Genomic DNA, 8,257 nt, shown 5'->3' on the forward strand with positions numbered 1-8,257 from the left:
GATTCTGAATAGTACAGTTAAGCTTGTCCCAGATAAGAAAGCTTTGTTGACTGCAGAGATGTCATGGTTATACCCACAGTAATAATGTATCCTCAGACAGAGGAATCCCAGACTCCTTGTGCAAATCCTCGTGACTCTTGGCTACAATGGGAAAAAGCATTCGAGCTGAGGATGGGCCAGATGCCTTGCTGATAGGCGATCCAGTCTCCTATCTCTTCCAGAAAAATTCTGGACCCAGTTCAGAGGTGAGTTTAAACTTGCAAATCCTACACCCTTCCCTGCTCCCTTCATCATGTAACTTATACCAGCCTAGACTCAGTTGGCCAGATCCTCATCTGCTGTAAATCAGCATAGCTCTGCTGGCTTTGAAGAGCTGTGAGCCGAAATTCTAGCTGACCCCCTCTCTCTTAGATGCAATCAGACTAAGGGGATGCACAGACATACCTATTAACCCCTTTAAAAGGAGAGGGGGAGCTATTGCTCAGGAGCTGCATCAGCATCTATGTTTGGTTATGTCTGCATGCTCCTGTAGTGATACAAGTTGGCCAAACTGTCCTAACTTTGATCCTGAATGGAATAGGGTTCAAGTTGCAGCGGTTTTGCTATACTTTCATTATTACTGAATCATGGGGTTGTATCAATATTGATGCAGTTGTTACTTTTATTTATAACCTAAATCTCGTATTCTCTTACTGGCGGATAATATGCATCCTTTGCACAATGCCTGAATCTGATTCAATGAACCTGAGCTGATACAGTTAACATGGGCAGAGTTTACAAGAAAAGGGTAACAAGAAAAGTAAAGGTACATCTTCCTTAGACTCTATGGCCTGAAGTCAAAAGTGGTGTGTAAGGGAGAAGATGCCATATGTAGCTAAGTGGGTACGAATACGTTCGTGTTGGTCAGTCAAAATGGAGTCTAAACTCATTGGCACAGCTGTAACTCCATTTGTCAAGCTGGCCCAAAGAATGAAGATATTTTAATGAAATATTTAAATCTATTTTTTGAAATATTTAAAACATTATATTTTTATTAAGTGGAAAATGTAGAAGACTTTTTCTAATGTTTGCAATAATTGCTATAATAATCTTGATTAAACTATATTGTGAACAACAACATCCATAATGCTGGCAATTTTTCACAAAAAAATTGCATCTGAAAAACTGGACGGTATAAGAGTTTTACTAAAATGATTTCTACCAGCTCCACCAATTTGTATGAACTTCTTTACTCCTTTATTAACAACGGTATATATTAACTATAAATGTTAACTATAAATGTTCAGACAATCTAAAAGTGTTATTAAAGATATACTGACATGGCACAAAACAATGCTGGGTAGAGAGACCTGAGCTAGCTTGAAACAACCTACTTTGGGACCAGAAGCAGTATAGCCACGTTAATGCTGTGCTTCCCCCAGCTAATTAGAGAGTCAGAGTAAATTAGCCCAAGTAGAGCATTGCATTAACATTGGTTTATGTAAGATAGTTTAACATGTTTCAACCTAGCTTGGATACTACTGCACAACACTACATTATACTCTGTAGACATACCCTCTTAGATGACGCGAGTTCTCTCTGCCTCTCTCCCTCACTGTCCATCCGCAGATTTCTTTCAGCATCGCCCATCAGTCCCTCTTCAAGTTCTGTCACTTGGTCGTTTATGACTTCCAGTCTGTCCACATATCAACAATACGGTAATCTGCAAAACCTGCTTCCTCTGCTCTTGTTTTTGCTCTATGTTTGATGGAAATCTCAATCCAGGCCGACTTCCTCCTCTATGTATTTATTCTCTCCCTCTTCAGGTCTGCTATTTTCCTAGTAAAAAAAAGTCTCAGTTTCTAGCTGAACACAACTCTGTTCCCTGTCTTACTTGACTCTTATGCCTGCAATTCTAGACATCTTTTTATTACTTCTGCTTTATTCCTCAAACTCCCTCTCCGGTCTTCTCTTCCCTCTCTATTCAGTATTCTGCAGATTTCTTCCAAGAGAGAATGGATAAAATGTTAAAATCATTTTCTCTTCCCATGACTTATATTTCCTTGCTCTCTTCCCTTTCTACAGCTATCAAACAACAACAAAAAATCAACCGTCTTCCCCTCCACCCCCCAAACAAACCAACAAAATTCCTAGAAAATAGACTAGGAAAGAGTTATCCAGAGGTCATCTAGTCATCCCCCCTCACCAAGACAGAATCATCTATATCTTTTTCTCCCTTCTCCCCCGCCACAGATGGATAACACATTTCTTGCCTACTGCTTTCCTCAAATGCACCATTGCATCTCGTTTCCAGATTTCCCTTGTGCCCAATGTCATCCACCACCACCACCACCACCACCATGCTGCCTGTTGTTCTGACTCATTACCTGGGCATCATCTTCAACTCAGGTTTCTCCCTCGGCCTGCACACCAGGGCTGTTTTAATCTTGTAGATATTCCCTGCAAAGTTTCTCTAAAATAAGGCCTTTTCTGTCCATATACACATCTAAAACTTTTTACACATTCAGAGCCATCATCTTACATCCTAATTACACCAATCTTTTTCTTTGGCCTTGACGTGTACAGTCCTGCCCCTTTCAGATCCACCCGAACTGCTCCTGCAAAGATAGTTTTCCTAGCCCATCACTTTCACCATGTCACCCTTTCCCTTTGTGCCCATTCACTGGCTTCCCCTTTTTCGAGTGCTTCTAACAAAAGCTTCTTGTCTCCTCTCAGGGCCTTTCACAGCCTCTCCTTCAGAAATGAAAGGTTGACTTATGTCTCCAAGTGGTCCATGATGCCAACTTCCATCATAAACTTGTTAAATTTGTTAAACTTTTAAACACATTTCCTGGGTGTTTTGACCCATCCTGCCCCCCCCCATGCAAATCTCTGTTAAGTCACTTTGTTGTTCTGCTTCCAAGTTCCTCAGTAAAATTCACCTTTAACTTGATGGCTACAAAACACTTGGCAACACTCAGAACGACGGTGCACTTCGACTCTTGTCTATCATGCTGGCCAACACTCATCGTTTCCTTGTACTTCCCCATTCATCTGTTGCCTCTTCTCTTATACTTAGCTTGTAAGCTCTTTGCAGTGGGGACACTTTTGTTCCCTGTATGTACACAACCAGCACAACAAGGTTGTAACAGCAGGGTTGATTAAGGGCAGCAGGTGCTATAAAAATACATATCAAACAACAGAGAGAGGGGAAGAAAAGCAGTTGTAGTTCAACTAAGGGAGTGCTTTACATTACAAGGCAAGTTCCATGGCTTAGAAATGGGGTTTCAACATCTGCTAGCACTTTGGTTAGCTAGAACTGGTGATATTATAGAAAGGCCTTTGAGACTATCTACATCTGCCCACTGAAGTGAAAAAAAAGGAGTATGCACCAGGGGTGAAAGTCATCCTTTTGCAGGGTGTCAGCATGAGGTTTATGTACCAGTGAAACCCTTAGACCTGTACTGGGATGCATTTTGCCCTTGGAGTGCCTGTATGCTATGAAAATACATTGCTGCAGAAAGTCTGCGACATTCTCTTTGAACACAATATAAATGCTACTGTGGACCGCAGAGGTTAATCCATTACAACAAGGCAATTAGATTTAGTGACTGTTTGGAAGATAAAAGCAGCGAGTCGTAATCAATCCTGAGAACCCAGACATGATAAATTTCTATAATTTCCTCTTACTTCATAGATCTGAGTATGACAAAGCGAGTTAAGGTGGAGTGATTACAGTCCTGGGTCAGAAACGCAGGAGGAATTTTATTTTTATTAAACAAGTTATTTGTGAAAAAGGAGTCTCTCTCGTTCTCTCTGGAGAATTCGTCCCACAGTGTGGTACTTTTAACCCTTATGATTTTTGTAGCAGCAGCGTGCTAAATAGTAAATGTCAGCTTCAGGGGAGAGGTGATACAAACTTGATAGACTTATTCCTTTAAAATGGAGGTGTTATCTCTGATATTCTGGCTAAAGCTCCTTTTGGGTAATGATGTTCTGCTTGCCTGCATTTTCTTGTTGGAAACAATATTTTTGCTGTATTGTCCTAAAGTGTTGTGTAGCACTATGCACTGCTAAATGACTCCTGCATTTTAAGCCAGAAATGTTTCCATTTCAGTGATAGAGACTTCTGCAAAACTGAAGAGTTCCCCAGCCGTTCAGGTGCTAAATCCTCCCTCAAAGATATCCAGAGGGACTGCAAGGATGTTGAAAGAAATGTTTAAGGGAAACCACCAAGGTAGATTGAACGGTGTACATGCTGGCATATCTGAGGTGTAACTAAGCATCCTGTTTTGGGTAATGGGTAGGCTTGGTGTCAGAGTTTCTTCTAATGGTTGGCAAAATGGATCATGCCAAGCAAAGAACAGCTGTCGGTAAGGAACAGACTAACAGACACAAACCAGAATTAAGGGAAATGGAACCGGAGATGATGACCAGAGACATTAGAGAACAGCATGGGCAAATAATACCATGAACCAGATGTCCATCATTGGGGGTTTCTATACCCTGCAAAGTGACTTTGTGGCTGGACGTGATTGGTTATGAAAATGGTCAGGTGGCTAAATGGGATCGGCCAGAAAAAACAATAAAAAAAAAAACCAAAACCAAAAAAAGTAGACCTCACACCTGGATCTGACTACATCCTCCAGTAAGCTGACTTTGTATGAATTAAAGATGAGGCCAGACGTAAGCTTCGTGTTGTTCTATCAATTTCAGATGACGATGACACCTACAAAGTGCAAAGGTCTGTCCGCAGACCCAGGAAGATGCAGGAACTATCTATAAAGAAGGCTGTAACTTGCAGGGAGTGAACCAGTTGTGTTTTAAACCATGTTACATGCTCCGACTCACCCCATTCAAACGTTTCAGAGACTGAAGGCCCTTCACAAGGTAGCAGCATGCTCTATATATTACTGTAATTCTTCTTTCTCCTTGACTTTCATATTCTCTTTCCTACTCTTTCTTAAATGCAAAGGACCTTTGATTCCAGAGAGGTATATCTTGTTTAGTTATTTTGGCTGCTGACTTGTTGAGCTAGTCAGTTCAGCACAGCAGATGATGCCACCTCTATTGGTACTGATGACTGTCATGTGAGATGAGACAGACTCCAACAAATTGTTAAACCAAAGCTCCTCCGCAGGTCTATTGGAATAATCTAGGCTACTGTGATTATGGCACAGCATAAAGGAGCAGTTCCTTTAGCCAACAGCATGCAAATTAATGATATGCCTAGTATCACATCCAGCCATTTGACACTTCCACTTGCAGCATGCAGACCATGTACTTATTTATAGACATGGCAACTGGAGGTAACCCTTGATCTCACAGCTCTAAGGGCAAATGAAGATATTGCAACCACTCGGTCACCATATGCTGCCATGGGCACCTTAGTCCACACTGATCCTATGTTTGCAAGATGTGCATTATCTTCTTATCTCAGTTTTTGTTTTTCTGAAGGCCTAACAGTGTATGTCATGTGCAATGAATTACAACCTTTTGCTTCAGATGCTATTTGCTTTAGCAAGCTGGTATATCCTTGCAGATGGATTTTTAGTCTTCTAGCCTTGATTGCATGAGCAGAATCAAGGACAGGTGATATTTCTAGACATATTGGAGACAAATTGAAGAGAGTTTAGTGGAGGGCAATGAAAATGGTTAGGGGGCTGGGGCCCATGACTTCTGAGGAGAGGCTGAGGGAACTGGGATTACTTAGTCTGGAGAAGAGAAGACAGAGGGATTGAATAGCAGCTTTCAACTACTTGAGTGGTTACAAAAAAAATGGAGCTAAACTGTTCTCAGCGGTGACAGACGACAGAACAAGGAGCAATGGTCTCAGGCTGCAGCAAGGGAAGTTTAGGTTACATATTAGGAAAAGCTCTCTTACCAGGAGGGTGGTGAAGCACTGGAACGGGTTACCCAGAGAGGTGGTGGAAGCTCCATCCTTGGAGGTTTGTAAGACCTGGTTAGACAAAGCCTTGGGCTGGGATGATCTAGTTGGGGCTGGTGCTGCTTTGAGCAGGGGGTTGGACTAGATGTGACCTCCTGAGGTCCTTTCTAACCCTAATTTTCTATGATTCTATAACATCTTTAAATACTGTGGTTATTACAGAGAGTCACTGATCACCCAGATTGATTAAATTGTGAGTGAGTAAAGCCCAGGGTGTATGAACAGCAAACAGCCAGCTTTTGCTGCAATATGAACACAGAAGGCATATTTATGCTGTAAACTCCCATATAGAGATACTGGAGCTTTCTATAAATGAGAAGCAGGGTAAAATTAGCCTGTGCTGGGCTCCAAGCTGTCAGGAGGAGACAGCTACGCAGACATACCCTAACATTACTGTCTCTTACACAGCACTTTCCATCAAAAGACCTTATGGCACTTAATCATCAGCTAAGTAACCCTCACCACACCCTGTGAGATACTGCTGAAAAGTATTTCTAACTATGTTTATCAGATAGGGGAAGACAGGTATGATATTCACCCCTGTTCAGAGGCCCAAGAGATAGTCCCCAAATAAGTAGGAGTTAAGTAAGGCAGAGGCATTGTGCTGACCTTCTGCATAGAAGGAGGCCCAGAAATGTCACACAGCAAGTCAGTGGAAGAGAAGCTGCATCTCCAGTGCTCAATGGACAGCCCCGCCTTTCCACAACATTATTGACATGTTGTCTGATATTGCAGACCTGGGGATAAGAGCTTCAGCAGCAAAACCCTATCCAAAGAAATGGCACAGTTCTTACAGTGAGTGTATACCTTTTATCTCCCCCGGTGCCTGCGACACACAGTGCTATACATTTACTAATTACATTTGGGTCAGACTACATGGTTGGGTAAAGAGTTGTTCATTGTGTTAAGTGATACGTAGTTCTCCGTTTGACAAATTGGCCTGCATATCTGTGGTGATATGATCAGCCTGCTCTAGCTCAACATTCCTGTTCTGTATATGGTTTGTTATGGCTTTAGACATTTTTTTTTTATTAATATAAGAACATGTGAAGAGGAATAACATGGTAGCAATTAAGTGCAGCCATGAATTTTATGAACAGTTTGCTGGAAACCACATTAATGACTTCATCAAGGCCAAGTACACAGATCAGTCAGGCAATATTTATTTTTTAAAGTGCATTTAGTGTTCAGGAAAGGTGCCCGGCTGCCAGCCGTATAGACTGAAGTCCTCTCCTTAACCACAGCACAAGCAATAACAGGACCAACCACACCACGTTGCCTTTGCAGAAGATGTCTTGGGCGCTGTTTCAGAAAGGACTCTTTTTGACCAAAGGGTCTGGTCCATTATTTATGACCTTGTCTGGAAAGATTCGGACTGGTGCCAGTGGGAACTGTGCCTTTTGTGATGTAGAAACTGTAGGACTGATTCTTCTCAGAAATACGGCAGAGCAAATCCAAAAGAGCCCTTGTCGTTTCTACTGATAGCCAATATTGCCTCATTATTTCCTTTTAGTCTCCCATCTGGCAGTATCACTGTGTTGTCTCCTGTCTTATACTTGGATTGTAAACTCTAGGGGACTGGCATTGTCCTTCTGTACTGTTGTGCAACAGCTGTTATAGTGGGTCTCCTATGACTACCATCACAATAAGTAGTGTCTTGACCCAGAACATTTATCTCCTCTGTTCAAGACTGGGTGTCCATAAATTGTGTTCCCAACTATGAAATTCAGACCCAGATTCTGATTTCAGACCATTTCATGGGTATTTGGAATCAGACTACTCTGTACTAAGACCTGGACCAAGATGGTGAATTATTTCACATACTCCTGTCAGAACCCATTGTTCATATGCCTATAGTACAGTGGAGGATTCCATAGTTTGATACAGAAGGCAGTCTGTCAATCATTCTGTAAGTAGGTCATGTAATTAGGTCATGAGGGGAAAACTCCAGAGCCCAGTGACTATATATTAATGACCTAGAAAAAGTTCCTGCCAATTTGCAGCTTCTTTGCACGGTGCATTTCTTTTGCATCTAAGAAATGCTCGGTGCAAAGAGTTCCCGCCATTTGTATTCTAATTCGAGCCCCATTATTGGCTTGCATGAAATTATGCACACGTGGCGGCTAGCGATTGGCTTGCTAGCCATATAAAAAGCTTGAGCAGTTTCCGCCCAAGTTGGAGAACTCCACACACACCTCGTGGAGAACTCTGAGTACACTGTGGAACCCAGCAAACTCCGCGCGTGTTTCAGAGCGAACTTAGCGGCCTGATCAACCACTAAGGACTCCCCGTCACCGACCCAAGGGGGCCTAGCACACCCCCACCCGAGAC

This window comes from Alligator sinensis, unplaced genomic scaffold (assembly GCF_000455745.1).
Source record: "Alligator sinensis unplaced genomic scaffold, ASM45574v1 scaffold1156_1, whole genome shotgun sequence".
Classification (NCBI taxonomy): domain Eukaryota; kingdom Metazoa; phylum Chordata; order Crocodylia; family Alligatoridae; genus Alligator; species Alligator sinensis.